This window comes from Columba livia, chromosome 2, assembly GCF_036013475.1.
Source record: "Columba livia isolate bColLiv1 breed racing homer chromosome 2, bColLiv1.pat.W.v2, whole genome shotgun sequence".
Lineage (NCBI taxonomy): Eukaryota > Metazoa > Chordata > Aves > Columbiformes > Columbidae > Columba > Columba livia.
This window is the reverse complement of record NC_088603.1, coordinates 108,120,869-108,136,136: the sequence shown is the minus strand read 5'-3', so window position 1 is coordinate 108,136,136 and position 15,268 is coordinate 108,120,869. Positions and strand designations below refer to the sequence as shown.

General features: G+C 41.7%; 1 long non-coding RNA gene across 1 annotated transcript in view; it reads left to right on the top strand.

The window, feature by feature from the left end:
• LOC110355620 (uncharacterized) overlaps positions 1-14,344 on the top strand; it is a 39,494-nt gene extending 25,150 nt beyond the window's left edge. The window contains exon 3 of the long non-coding RNA XR_002408412.2: positions 11,252-14,344. This is a non-coding gene — a long non-coding RNA (uncharacterized LOC110355620). The remainder of the gene's footprint in view (positions 1-11,251) is intronic.
• The last annotated feature ends 924 nt before the right edge of the window (positions 14,345-15,268 follow it).

Genomic DNA, 15,268 nt, shown 5'->3' with positions numbered 1-15,268 from the left:
GAAGGAAACTGTTTACCTGGAGTAACTAGACCAGCATTTCTTCATCTTTTGCCCATTACAAGATTACAGAAAGAATATTGCATTCACAGAAGTTGTTCGTTTAAAAGATGAATATGAATCCACACTGTGTGATTTCAAGATACTGTGTGCGCTGATAATGTAAACAGTGCTATGTGTAGGTATGCTTACACAATTTTCAATTTTTGTCTGCAATAACATTTTGGCTAAAGGACTTTAAGTTGACAAAAATGGGTCATATAAGCAGCTAGACAGATTTGTGGCCATTTAAGTAGCTCAGGTACTCTTTTTTGAGCTGAATACTAAAAGGTCAGGTGAAGAATATCTAATATCTTTTCAGTGAAATATGGCCTTGCAGGTTTTTATAACATTTCACAGACAAATTGTATCAGGACACTGACTAAACACTTAGAAAAGTGTCATTTTAACAGAGTGTCTGAAAACAGAATTGTAGAGGTTTTGATTGAGGGGTGACAATAAAACCCTGGCAGATGTATTGTTAACCCCCTCTCCCCCCATTTCCCCCTTCAGCCCCTCCCTCTCCACCCTTCCTACTAAGCACAGGTGATCGGGAGGGAAAGAAGGACAGAGAGAAGAGAGCTGGAAAAATTAAAAATGTTTTACTAATGCTACTGACAAAAGAGAGGAAAATAATACAAAATATACAAAACCAATCTTGAAAGTCCCAGCAACTGCTCTGGCAGATGAGGGCCAGCACCCGAAGTCCTGGACTGGCTTCTGCAGCCAATTGGAACTGGATTCAGGCTGTCACTAGGCCTCAGTTTGCAGGGACAACTAGCAAGGTCCTCTCCTAATGTCGGCCATAAGGAAAAGGAACGAGATCCTCGTGATCTCCCACTTTTATATGTTCACATGAATGGGATGTTATATTCTGTTGGTCAGCTTTTTTGGTCACCTGTTTTTCCTTGTCCCTCCCACAAGATGTGCATCTGTCCTTGTCAATAACCTCGCATTCCATTGCTATGTTTACTAAAACATGTATCTGGTTTTCCAGGAAAATGCAGCTAATATGAAAACTTTAGTTTACAGGCAAATTCACTAAAAGAGAAACTTATTTTTAACAAAACCAGGACAAGAATGAACATGAACTTTTCTACTACTGATGGATCCATTGTGTGCGATTGTCATAATTCTGTCTGATTTTTTTGTTTCTTGTGGTTTTTGTTGTTGTTTTGTTTGGTTTTTTGTTTGTTTTTTTGTTTGTTTTGTTTTGGTTTTTTTTTATAAAGAAGTAAATGCACATGAAATATCTCATGGGAAGCATGAGCAGTGGAGCACACACATGAAGGACTTCTAGCAGTAAAGTTATCTGATCTGCATGTGCTCTTGCTGTGGTACCAAGCCTGGGGAAGTCTTTCTGCTGCTTACTTGTGGACCTGCTCTTACTCTATGCAAACCCCAGATGGTTCATTCTTTCTCTGTAAGAGATGACCTCAAGTATTTTTTGAGGTTTTTCACAGAAATTATTTTGACTGAAAGACCAGCACTTAGCTCAAGACAACCAAGCCTTTGCTATTTACAATATTTGTCCTTTATTTGGAGTGCAAAATGTCAATAAAAATGTCCTTTGGCACTCTTGCTAGGTTTTCAGCTCCACGTTGCTACCAGCAAATGAGTAATTCTGTCACTGAAGTTGCTAATGGGTTTCTGCTAGGAAACACAGAAATAACATGTAGGAGCAAATTGTTCATGAAGTGCCTTCATCAAGTGCTTGGATTTCATCTTAGAGAAGAGGACTCAGCAGTGTTTGCCTCAGTCTTAATTGCTCCCAGAATGAAAGAGCACCAAGATGTGTTCAGACGATTCAGTTCTGATGGAGATTGATTTTACTCAATAGTGTGTCTGCACATGTTAATAGATTTTATGATGACTGTGCTTATCCTGCAAACAGTCCTGCAACAAAGGACAGTGGCAGTGGTGTATACAAGCACATATGTAAAAGCCCATACTGATGAGACCTACACTGGACATATAAAAAAAAAACGGTGCCCTTCTCACAGGTGAAAAAAAAAAAAAAGTAGTACAACTGCAGTTTTATCTTGATTTGGAAACCAGGTGTCCTGGTTCATCACCAGCATCAGACTTCTGTTCTTCTATGCTTCAGCCTCTGGAAAGTCCAGCCTTGGACTGAGGCCACTGAGTAATAACAGGAGGTTTCCACTGATCCAGAAAAAAGGAGGAACTGACATAATGTCAGGACTGGAGCTAACCAAGTTAAATGAGCCTCTGTTCCTCAGTCATGACTTGGAGGGATCCGTGGAAAGAGCGAGCAGAGAGTGCAGTCTCAGGATGAAAGCAGGAGAGGCCTCTGACGGCAAATCTGCAAAGGTCTGAATTGAATATCAAATGCCAATTATAAGCTGGCTGATGTGTTTTCCCAACAAACTCATTTCCCACTAGGTAGCTGGTCTTTGTTGTAGGATATTCTTACAGCTCAAATATTCCTTGTTCCAAGCAAAGGCAAGTAACTTTACCTCATTTGAACATGATATGTTACAGATAGTACCTAGATGCTGTCTGATCCAGCTTATTCCACTTGTTTCCTCATGTGTGCATAATCCAATATATTTTATTTTTTAAAAAAATTCAAATATAAGCATTTTTAAAATGCTTTAACAATTTATCTTGCTTTGGGGTTTTTAGACTAGCTGTGAAATAAGCTGTAAATATATACAGCTCTTACATTGGCAGTGGCAGAGCTATAACAAAAAGACTACATTTACAGCAACATTGCTAACAACATATGTATTTGCTCTTCTCATTTGACAGAAAATGTAGAATTTTTCTAGTAGGCAAGCTGTGCAGCTCAGTGTAGCTATATCTTCTTATCTTGCATCATCTGCTCCATTAAGCCTGTTTTGAAAATGAAGACTTTTCAGAAGAGGATCCTGGTTTCAAGGCCAGTAGCTTTATAGGAGTGGAACTCAGTAACATCCCAGAATTTCCGTTTCAGTGACATTCATACCATTTTGATGAGAGCTTGTGCTTTATGGGGGAGTTTTTCTGGAACTCTTTCATTTTGGGTTTGCTTCAATTGGAACATTCAATTTCTGATCTCAGAACCACTGGAATCCATGGATCTTTGACCACATCCACCAGGTATAATCGGGTATATGTTAGCCTGCTGTGAGCAAGCTGCATGAAAACTACATAAATACTATGTAGACAATACCTAAATAAAGGCTGTTAGTAAAGCAGCATTTCTAATATCCTGTGGTAGCTACTGCCATTAGAATGATACGGCCAAAATGCCTCTAGTTTTTTATAATCGCTTTGTAGGCAGCATACAGATTTTTCCACTGATGCAATCTCCACCACCGAATTGAGCCAGTTGGCTGAATTAGGCCCATTTTTAGTCACTTGAGTGCCTGTGAATCAGCTGATTAACCACCACTGCCAACACCACCCATTTTGCCAATGGGCTGGGTAGCTGTAAGCAATTATAGAGGACATTCGGGCAGGGTATGACCTTCCCTAGAATGAACTTACGTTTTGAGGAAGCTTCATGTCCTTTTTTTTTCCTTTTCCATTCTCATTTCATATAATTCTTGAGTTCAAAGCACATCGAAACTATAGGCTGTATTCATCTTTTTCCTTATAGCTCTGCCAGTGACCAGAACCCTGGAAAGTGTCCTGTGGAGTTCATGGGAATGTAATGTTGTTGTTTAAAGAAGTCACGGTATTTTATCCTCATGGTGTCAGTTCTCTGTGCCATGAAATTTTGCTGTTGGTCTGCTCAGTATTTGTTAAACAATGTTTAATTCCTTTATACTCTGGAAGGGACAGTAAATGGGTTCATTTTTCAGTATCTTGAGTTATTATAAAAAGTGCCAGGGCCAAGTTCAGCCTCAGAAAACATCTACCCACTGTGCCCTTGTGTTCTTAGTTCATAACTGGTTAAGGACATATGTGCTACTTAAACTAAATAGCTTTCGTGACCTTAAAATAAGGTAGGCAGCTTCCTCCACTTATCTTTATTCCCTTCTGAAACCAGAATTTTTCCTGAATTTGTTCATGACAGTAATAATCCAGCATAATAAATTTCAGTTACAGTGCTGCTCTCGTTCTCATGCCGAGCCTCCCTGCAGAATTCTGACAGTTTCTTTTATAGGTCTATTTCCCCAAATATACTTAAGAAGGTGGTCTAAAGGTTCCATACCAACAATTGTGATTTTGCTGAGACTACTCTTCCTGTGTTAGAGAGATATACACAAAAGCCTTATATAAGTTATTAAAAGTGGGAACTCATCTGGATAGTCCTTCTCCTTCCATCACACTGCTCAACTGAGCTCAGAAACCATCAGAGAAATGCTGGTGGTCCTGAACATGAACTGATATGTTTTTCCAGTTGATAGCTTGTGACTGGAGACACAGTTGGCCCAATAACTTTTTTTTTTTCTGGGCAGAAAGTTTGCATGCAAAGCAACAAATGCAACCTGTGGTCAAAGAGTAATATAACCATTCTTAGTCAGTTGTTTCATCCTTACACAATCATCTTTCAACACTGCTGTGTGGTACAAGATGACACTTGGATGATTTCAAACAGATCTGTTATTGTCATTCTGATTGTGGCACAGCTGAGGGCTTTGATCAGCACAGTAGGCAAAAAGGCTGCTAGCAGTATTTTTTTAAAAAATGCTCCTGAAATGAAAAGCTGGAAATCCATCCAAATGTAATCTTCTAAGCCCCAAGCTCCTCTCCATAATTCCCATTTATGGCCGCATGTCTTGAAGAAATAACATAACATATGAACACAGGAACCAGGAATAAAATCACATTCTGTTTGTAAATCATCTTACACCTTGCAGTCCTATTCCCACCTCCAAATGCCTACTGAGATGTAGAGTGAAAAGAAAATGCTCAGCAACACCCTGCCTCCTCCTGTGTGTTTGCTTATTAGAACAGGGCTTGTTCCTTGGCTGAGTTGCTGACAACTGCTGTGGCACAAATACTAATATGCCCTTAAACTCCCTCTTCTAATTTTGCCACTGATCCACTGGAATCCACTTCAAGAGGAGTTGTGTAAGATTGGAAGGGAAAGCTCCTTTGCAATGAACATGGGAAGGAGTGGCTGACACACCAGAAGGATGTGCTGCCATCCAGCGGGACCTGGACAGGCTGGAGAGTTGGGTGGGGAATAACCTAATGAAATTTAACAAGGGAAAGTGTAGAGTCCTGCATCTGGGCAGGAAAAACCCCAGGTTCCAGTATAGGTTGGGAAATTACATATTAGAGAGCAGTGTAGGGGAAAGGGACCTGGGGGTCCTGGTGGACAACAGGATGACCATGAGCCAGCACTGTGCCCTTGTGGCCAGGAAGGCCAATGGCATCCTGAGGTGTATTAGAAGGGGGGTGGTTAGTAGATGGAGAGAGGTCCTCCTTCCCCTCTACTCTGCCCTGGTGAGACCACATCTGGAATATTGTGCCCAGTTCTGGGCCCCTCAGTTCAAGAAGGACAGGGAACTGCTGGAGAGAGTCCAGCGTAGGGCAACAAAGATGATTAAGGGAGTGGAGCACCTCCCTTATGAAGAAAGGCTGAGGGAGCTGGGTCTCTTTAGTTTGGAGAAGAGGAGACTAAGGGGGTCCTTATTAATGTTTATAAATATATAAAGGGTGAGTGCCATGAGGATGGAGCCAGGCTCTTCTCGGTGGCAAACAATGATAGGACAAGGGGTAATGGGATCAAGCTGGAACACAAGAGGTTCCACTTAAATTTGAGAAAAAACTTCTTCTCAGTAAGGGTGACAGAGCACTGGAACAGGCTGCCAAGGGAGGTTGTGGAGTCTCCTTCTCTGGAGACATTCAAAACCCGCCTGGACATGTTCCTGTGCAACCTCACCTAGGCGTTCCTGCTCCAGCAGGGGGATTGGACTAGGTGATCTTTTGAGGTCCCTTCCAATCCCAAAAATACTGTGATACTGTGAAGTGCCTATGAGAAGATAAAGATCTGGGTCAGTGTGGTCTGTGAGAAGATGCAGTGTGGCCCATATTCTTCTATACCGTGGCTCCAAGCAGAACATAGAAGAGAAAGAGGAACAACTAGTTCCTGGTAAACCCTACACACTTTAAAGTTCTCCTAATCTGCCCATGTGTGTTAAGCCATCATCAAATTTTTTGAGAAGGAGGAGAAGTCATCATGTTTTTCTACCCATATCCCAAACCAGCATCTGGTCCCACTAATGAAAACATTTGTCCACCGTGAGGTACAGGCTGTTTTTTCCAGCTAGGTCTTGAACTGAGGATAGGGCAAAGCCATACTGCTGTGGGAGCAAAGCCAAGAGGTTTCTGCTACAAGTTGCATGCTGCTTCTCCAGAGTGGGCAACATCAAGCCTTAGCCCCAGTGGATGAACAGCAGTGGGGCTTCTCTTATGGTAGGTCTTGCCCAACCGCACGAGGAAGAACAGCTTCTGTGTAATCAGCCAAGCCAGAAACTCTCCCACGAGCAGCCAGGCTATTTGCTGAATTTTTTTCTTGGTGTTTTATTCTGCCTGTGACCACATCTCAGCTGTTGTTTGAAAGCAAAGCCATGCTTCTTCTGGGACCAAGGCTACTCCTGCAACACCCCACTGTACTGCTTGTTGCTGCTGCAGAAAGCCCTCCCTGCCTCAGTGACTTAGCAGCCACGGTGCCAAAGCTTTGCAGGTGAACACTTGCACACTATTGCCTGCAGCTGCTTCAAGAATCAGCTGCTCACCTGGGGCTGAAACAAAAATGTCAAGTTAAAGTAGCCTCTGCACAGTCCACAAATCCACAAGGAGGAAATTATGAGAGGCAGCTTGGCCTGTGATGTGGGTCCATAGCGTGTGCTTGCATTTGCTAGCAGGGCAACTGTCTTGACAACGCTTTGAAACACATACTTTGGGGGCAGTGAGGGAAGAGGCATTGATACTTTTGTTGTTCCTTCACTTTTTCATTCAAGAAAGATTTCCCCACAGTCCACACAATGGAGTGGGAGAAAGCACTGGTTTTTACAGTGCATTTATGTGATCCTTAGGGAGAAGAGGACTCTTTTCCTTCCTTGACTTGTTGTGCCCCACTGCATTTCATTTGACGTTGCTGGTGAGCAGAGGGCACTGCTCTTATAGGATGACAAGAGTCTCCATGTTACAGCTTGAAAATCTCCACAGGTGCCTTCACCCTTCTGCCCATCACTCCTCCACCTGCTAGAGTGGAGGCTAGAGGCAGACAGGCAGGTGAAAGGCAGCACAGCTGAAGGAGGCAAAGCTGGAAGCCTGGCCTAGGAAAAGGGAATATGGAGGCAGAAATATGAGGGGCAAAAGGAAGGGCTTTGATAAAGGAAAAAGGAAGGAGATGCAATAAGAAATGATAGTGTGCAGGTTCCCCAGACCAAGCACTTTACCTGTCTCTGTGACCACATGCTGTCCCTCCCAGGTGCTCTGAGTGCTGCTGTGTCATGTAGACTTCTGAACAAGACAGTGGGAACCAGGGGGCTGAGGTGTGCAGCAGTAGCTTGTAGCTCCTCTGTGCTAGGGGAAGGGTGATACGCAGATGCTATTCGTAGTCCTTTGCATTGCTTGATCTGTTGAGAGCTTTTTCTCAGGTAAAAGCTGTTGCCTACACATAAGGTATGGAAAGACACCATAAGTGGGTCCTGTGGAAAGAAAGCTTAAGAATTATGTAGGAAAGGAAAATACACACCATGAAATAAGATGGTACCCACCACAAAAAAACCTGTACCTTTGTTGCTGTGCTTAGCTGCTAAAGGTACTGGTACTTTGAGGAGGGTTTCACGAGCTTTACTGATCATAGTCTTCCGCCTCATTCCTCTTCCCAAATTCCTGTATATGCTCCTGCTCTGTGTTCAGCAAGCTGAATGACTGAATGAACAAGTAGTTCATATGCAGCATGAAATGCTGAACACAAACATTCATAAATGGATTCCAGACTATCACTGTCCAATTAAGAAACTGCAGGAGCTTTACAAATCAAGTGATACCAGAGCTGGGCAAGCCAAGCTATCGAAGGTACAGCCAAGCCATAGTGAAACAAGCCAAAAAATCAGACATCAGTCAACAAAGCTGACTAAATACATAGAGTATGAAAAAGAAAATACATAATAGAAATGTGAGTTCAATGTGGACTCCAGGAAATGGTGCCAAAATATCCTTGCTGGTTTGACTTCCCTTGGCTTAGACCTGCATGCAGACGCTGAGCTGAGCCCAAACTAGGCATCAAGCATGAGCCTGGCCTACTCATTTGTCAGCTCAACAGCTCATCCTTGAGAGCCTGCAGTGTGTGCTGTTTTTGTTATGAAGATTTGCTTATCCATAGGGAAAAAGGCGGAAAAGTCTGATCTGATCTCCCCTTATTGTCCCTGAAATGAGACAATCTTTCAAGGTTTCATCGGGATCACATCCACTGATGTTATAACAGTGATTTCTGCAGCTGGAGCTACTGAAAACAGCCAGATCTGGCTTTTTCATTTGTAGTTGTTTCTCTCCTGCACAAATGTCACAGGTTTTGAGAAGTGTTGAATATATGGTGAATGTTTCCAAAGGCTAAATGTACTCCAAATGTCCTATTGATGTAAAAGCATTTTATCAGTTGTTTTAATTCCTTCAGTGAGATTCTTCATCAAGCTCTGTAGATGGCAATGGATTAGTTTTCTGTGAGGTATTTTGTTTAGGCACTTAGGCATTAGGGCATGTGTTTGTGTTTCCCTCCGAGCAGGGAAAGGGATCCCCTGCGGGATGAACCTGCTCTAAAAGGTAATAACTGGATGCTATTCTCCAGGGATTTGGGTCAAGGATTGAAGGGATACCCAGGGTATTTTACTACTGTATACAAAACCAGATGCTTTACTGAGAATACCAACAAGTAAAGAAATTTCAGATATATCAGCAGTAAAGCCAAAAAGCAACAGTAAAATATGTGAACTTTTTATATTTGCCTGTCTCCAGAGTGCCTCAGCTTTCTGCTCCTTGTGCTTACAAGGTCTATTGGCAAGAGAGGCTAGTGACATAAAAACAGATAAGAAGAGTAAAAAAAATCTGAATCAGTAGTAGAAATCTCTATGGGTTCTTTCCATTGTCAATGCTGGATTTTGGACCAAGGCTTTCCTGAATTTGAAATTAGTCAGAGATATAAGGTTTCACTCAGAATACACACTTCAGATGCCTCAAAAAAGAAGGGCATTCATATTTGATGTTGATACACAAAACAAATGTTAAAATTATTGTGATTGCTTATGTGAGAATTGGTTTTCTTCACGGCAAAATGGTAATTTGAAGAAACAAGAACCATGACTGATCTTTTGGTTTGTAATTACCTTTATAGATACACAATTGCATGTTTGGCTCTGGCAATTGAAATAGATTTATTTGCTTTTCTTTGTGCATGTTGCCTGTAATTACCACATCTGAGCACAGAAGACTCTATGTTGTTGTTTTGTAAGACCAAAAGGATGGGGGGGCCTGTGGTTTAGTTGCTGGATAATTTCAAAGAGATTCTGAACACAAGAAAATTCCTGAGGAATTTCCTGCTTTGTTGAGTTGCTTTTATTATATTTCTTCTCCTTTTTTTTTTTTCTAGTGTTCTTAAGGGTGTGGATTGGAAGGAGGGATGGCAAGAACATGTTGGCTTATTTACTACTCATAGAAGAGTTCAAGCATTTCTCTGCCTGCTCTAAGTATTGTGGAATGTTGCTAACAATTGTAAATAATTTTATGCTTATTTTGCAATGAGCTTGAGCTGCATGACTGAAACCAGTGGTTGTTTTGCTATTGTCATGAATAGAATGCAGCTGAGATGTGATGCTGAAGTGTACTTCCCCTTCAGTCACATGCAGGCCTTTCTTAGTCCCGCAGACAAATTCAGTGGTAGTCTCCTCTGATTTCAGAAAACAAAGTGTTGAACAGAAAGGACTGGTCAAAACATGAGGATTATGACCAAGGATGGACAACTCAGCATGATGATGCCATATTTTCGCTTCCCCTTGGCTCATGTAGAATGTTCAGAGAACAGAGGATTTTGTTCTGTGATCTGGCTCTGCACAAAATACTCATAGCATGTAGTAAATATGTCCATTGGCATACTTACTCTTATGTTTTTATTTTTAATTTTCCAATTGGAAAGGTCTTTTTGCAGCATTCTGGCACAGTAAAACAGCTCCAACATAGACATCGTTTTCAAGGACTCCTGACCAATGTCTAGACTTCTATCATATTTATAGATACATATCCTTGTATTTAAGAGAAATGCTATGGGCTACAACCTTGCCCATTTGGCAGAAGAGGACTCTCCTCCATAAAAATAAGGCTCATGTGTGCTGTTTGCAGCTGGTGGAATAAAATCCCCCAGGGACTGAGGTCCTGCACAGACTTAGCACTGTCTGCCTGCTTGCTTCAACTGCAAAGCTACTTCTTCCACCTTGTCTTCCATAAATACATATCAACACACATAACAAGAATTTAAAACAATCCCTACTTAAAAAAAAAAAATAAGCACTTCACTGCTCACATCTCTCTTCCCTCAGCAATGGTGAGCAAACTGGTGATATGGGCCAAACATTAGTCACAAGTTTCGGAGACTGCTTGGACACTGTGGTGAAGAGTGCAGTATAGGAACATGAATACAACAGTGGGAAAGACCTCTTGCTGCTGCTTGCCAAAAGTAAGTGAAACTTTTGGTCAGGACTTAGGCTTTTCTTTGCTAGAATCTCCCTCTTAAGCACTGATAATTTTTGGTTACGTACTGCATTATGGAATATATCTCAACTTTCTTTTGGCTTTATGATAGCCATACAGGATATAAACGAGGGGAAGGGCATGCCCCAAGTCTTCTTTTGTGGATGGTGAGAATCTGGACACAGGAATGAGTTAATCTGAGTCAGATATGAGCCTCATTAACCTAGCTATCAATCACAAGCAATTCCATTCAACCAGTCTTGGTTCTTGTTTCTTCAAGAAATGTGTTGCTACAGAAGATTTTGTGGTTTCTCTCATCTCTTCAACTGGACTTTGCCATGTATTTGTATGGACATCACATGTGATAGGAGCAAACAAAGCAAGATGTACAACCTAGAGATATTGTACTTCCATTTTTCCCCTCCACTTCGTCTCTCCTGATATTTACTCAATTTAGAGGATTTCCAAGAGCGTCCAGAAGATTCTGAGGAAACATTTATTAGTGCTAGAACAACAGAGAGAATAGTGGAATGCAACCACAGCCTGTGTTTTCTTCTCCCCAAAGGTGTCCCTTTGGATGTGCCAGTGGGTGACAGGTGAGGACCCACAGGCAGATGGAGGTGGGTGGATCTGCTCCAGAGGATGAACCAGAAGATGAGCGGGGCTGAGTTACCAGCCTTCTTCTTGGACAGAAACCCATTGCTGCTGGTGGCATGGCACAGGGAAAGCAGCTCAAGGGAAACAAGATCTTTCTGTGGGTTGTACCTAGGTAGTATCCAGCTCTGCGTTATCAGTGAAGCTCCAAATAGCTTATCTTTCACCTGCATATGTACGTGTTTCTCTCTTGCCAGACCAACATTTATTCATCTGAATGTGTGAATAATAATCCCCTGAGTAGATATGGATAAAATAAAAGCATACTAAAACCCCCAAATATTCGGGGAAAGATTTTATCTTTTGTTACGTGGAAAGATGTCTGCAGTCTGGCTTCAATAAAGGAATAACTTAAAAGGCAGAAAAATAAGCAGCAGAACATCAGCTCTCACTTCAGTGTGTAAACTTTGGAAAGGCCACCTGTCAGATCCCTGGTGGAAAGCAGCATTTTGTTTGGCATCTGGCTGATTGCCACGATGAAACGTTGAAGTGTTTGGAAACTTGTGGGACTTTCTTCAAAAGGCACATTTCCCCTCCCCCTTTCTCTAAATAATTAAATCTTAAATGTTCTGGCTTGCAGTTAAGAAAAGATAAAACACAGCGGCAGGATTCTTTCAAACACACTAGCTAATAACATGAGGGCCTTTCATGCTATTTATTTTAGCTTCCCCCATATGAAACACAAAAGAAATTGCCTCAGTATCACCTTAACTTTTCATCTTAGGCAGTCACTGATTCTGATCTTGGTAGCTGAAGTAAATCTGAAGTAACTCCACTGAAATGTGACCTAGTTGCAGAGTGCTGCATACTTATTCCAGGGTAAAATTGGCATATGAATGCAATTGTGATTTTATTAGTCTTATCCTGTCATAACGCATATCAGTCACTGAAGCTACTCCAGATTTTGGTGACTCACACAAGCTACTCCCAACTCAGGCAATGTGACTGAAAGCAGAGACCCACAATTGTCAGCTGGGTGACATCCTATCTTGCAAAAAGATAAGAATTTAACTGTTTGACGGCAGGCATATTTTGCTCTGATCACTCATTTTGACTGTTTTCCCTAGCATTACATTGTGTTTCTGGGTCCTGTTGGAAACAAGTTGCTTCATGATTCCAGCACTTTGAGGAATGCAAAGCTCCAGATTAACACCATCTGTTGTTTGAAGATAAAAGCAAAGACTCCGATGTTAGTGGCTAGTTCTCTTTGTAACTGCTGTTCTTTTAAGTAGCAGATACTAGGAGGCTACTTTTGCCCCAGTAGATATGCATGGGGTTGCCAGCAAAGGAATATGTGCTCTTGAGAAGTTGGACCCAAATTTTGTTTCACTTATTTGTGCTATAGAAAAAAAGCCTTGGGTTTGTTTGCTGAAGTTTCTTGCTGGCTTTAGCGTTCAGGGGCACTAAGGGAATGGAGGGCCTGGAATCACCTTCAGCCATGATGCACAGACTGGGCTGCCAACATACACCCTTCTCCATGGTGTCCTGCTTGTCCTGGTGAAGAATGAGCAGTCTGCAATATCATTGCAAGAATGAAGATGGCACAGTAGAGCCTACAGAGGAAACCATGCACTGCTGAAATTGTCCCCCATATTTTCCAACATGTTATGCACTCTGGGTAAGAGGGCGAGTCCTGTTCTTTCTTCGTATCTAATGCTTCATCTTGCATATGTCAGTTGGAAGAGTGCAGGGACAAGTCAGAAGGTGGGTGATCTTGTCCTGCATGCTGGTTAGTAGACCTAAATATAGAAATTAATTTGCTCCAGATATGGGAGCATGGGCAGAAACAGCAACAAGGCTGCAATTCTCCAGCTGTCTCTGCACAGGTCTGGCAGTGTTTTGGTCTGAACTCAGAAAAAGCCTGCCAAAGATTCCAGACAATGCCAAGCTACAGCTGAGAATTAGCACATGACAAGGACCACTCCCAAAAGGCAGTTTGAGTGCAAGCACATTGTTTGAAGAGTAAGGCAATTTAGCTTTCCCTATAGTTGTGCTGTGCTAGTTGCCCTCAGGGCAAAGAGTGGTCCTTGAGCAGGGGTGACTCATTTCACTTTCCACCATACTCGAGGTAGCTTAATTGGCTCTGATCTGCCCTTGGAGGAGACCAGAACCTAATGTCTCCAGACCTGTGACAGGGTCACTTTTGGGCTATATGATGTATTTCCTTTTGGCTGCCACAAGGTACAAGTCAGGCTCAGCTGCCACTATCCCTTGTCTTTGGCACTGAGTAGTTTAATAACAATATCAGTTTTATTCAAGATGCAGGCAGTTCAAGATACAGGGAATCAGATGGAAATGACCAAACTCAACTTTCAGGAAATGGCAATGCTTTTACTGATACTTTTCGAACCTCATCCAGGAATCCTGGGGTCCCATATCTACCTCTGTCACACATCTTTTGATGTTTTTTATATTTAAATATGAAGTCTTGTTTATTTTTTTGTTCTGTGTTTTAAGCTGATGGACAGCTTCAGGGACTTCTTCCCAGTTTAGGATTTGGACACAAGCCCTGTGTCATAGGCCTTGGAGAGAAAGCCTGTCTCCCGGTGGAAAAAAAAAAAAAAAACCAAACCAAACCAACCAACAAACCAAACAGAACCACCACCACCAAAACCCACTACCACCACCACCAAGAAACTAAACAAACAAACAACAACAGCAAAAACTCCTAAGAAGCTGTGTGAGGGTATTTTCTCACAAAGGTTTCCTTCTTCAGAGCCCCTTCCTGTGGGTTTGGACTACAATGGGGATAGTTCAGACCACTGTAAATGTTGATACAATTGAAGGAAAACAAGAATCGTGTTTGCCCTTTCCTGTCAAGGAGTCATTTCTTCACTCTGAAAGTGATGACTGAGCCCCAATCCAAAGAAATCCTGAATGCTCAGTAGTTCATGTTAAGGAGCAAAACAAAAAGCAAAATCCCTTTTTTATTCTGCCATTGCATTTTGGTAACTTTTCAACATGCTGTCATCTGGTGACAACAAAGACCTCATATCTCCTTTCAAAAGCCTTCCTTTTGACCTTGTACTAATTCGAGTACATGTAAGAAACAATTGCAAATTAAAATGCAGAATAATCTCTGTGTTAGCTAAGGCAGACATTTCTAAAAATAATGAGGAATGGCACAAAGAGACACCAAGACAACAGCTTTGCATAAGCTTCTTGTGATTTGTAGATGTCTGTGGTTAGACTGCAAACTTGCACACATTTTCTGGCCTTTACAAGGTCATGCTTTGCTAAGAGAGCTGGTCATGTGTTTAAAAAGTAATATGTTGACTTTTTGTTTTCCAAGCAAGTATGGGATATGTAACTCTAGGATATATTTTCATTCCCATGATAGAGGAATGTATATATGCCAAGATGTACTACTTTGAGATATTACTTCAGAATCATACATGAGCCTGCTAGAATTTTGTCTTTGAGAGAGTGTTCAAATCCCAGTTAAGAAGGGGTGGTATTTGGGCATTTCCTAAATACTATGGTATTTGGGCTTTTCCTTGGGGATTGTATAATACTGTGTACTCTTGAGATTCAGTGAAGATATCTCTAGTTCTCTAACCCATTTATTAAGCACATAAGATATGTAAGCACCTAGTTCCTATTAGGATTTATGGGAACTTGATCCTTGTGGACAGTTTTGGTCCCTCTGTAGAGATTGCTACAGTAACACGACAAGCATACTCAGGTCCCAATCATTTCTTGAAGGATAAGAGAGAAAATTCCTTGAGGGAAAACCTGTTTCAGTTGTATGTATCTCTCTCCTCGTCTTCTACTACTGTGACTTAATTTTTCATGGTTTTGTTCTCACAAGGTGCATATGTAATAGCATACTGCTATCTAACCTCTGTTCATTTCAGTGAGCAGCTGAGATATACTTTTGTCTGAGAATCATGGCTGAGCAGCCTACACTGTAACTCTGAAAGCCTGA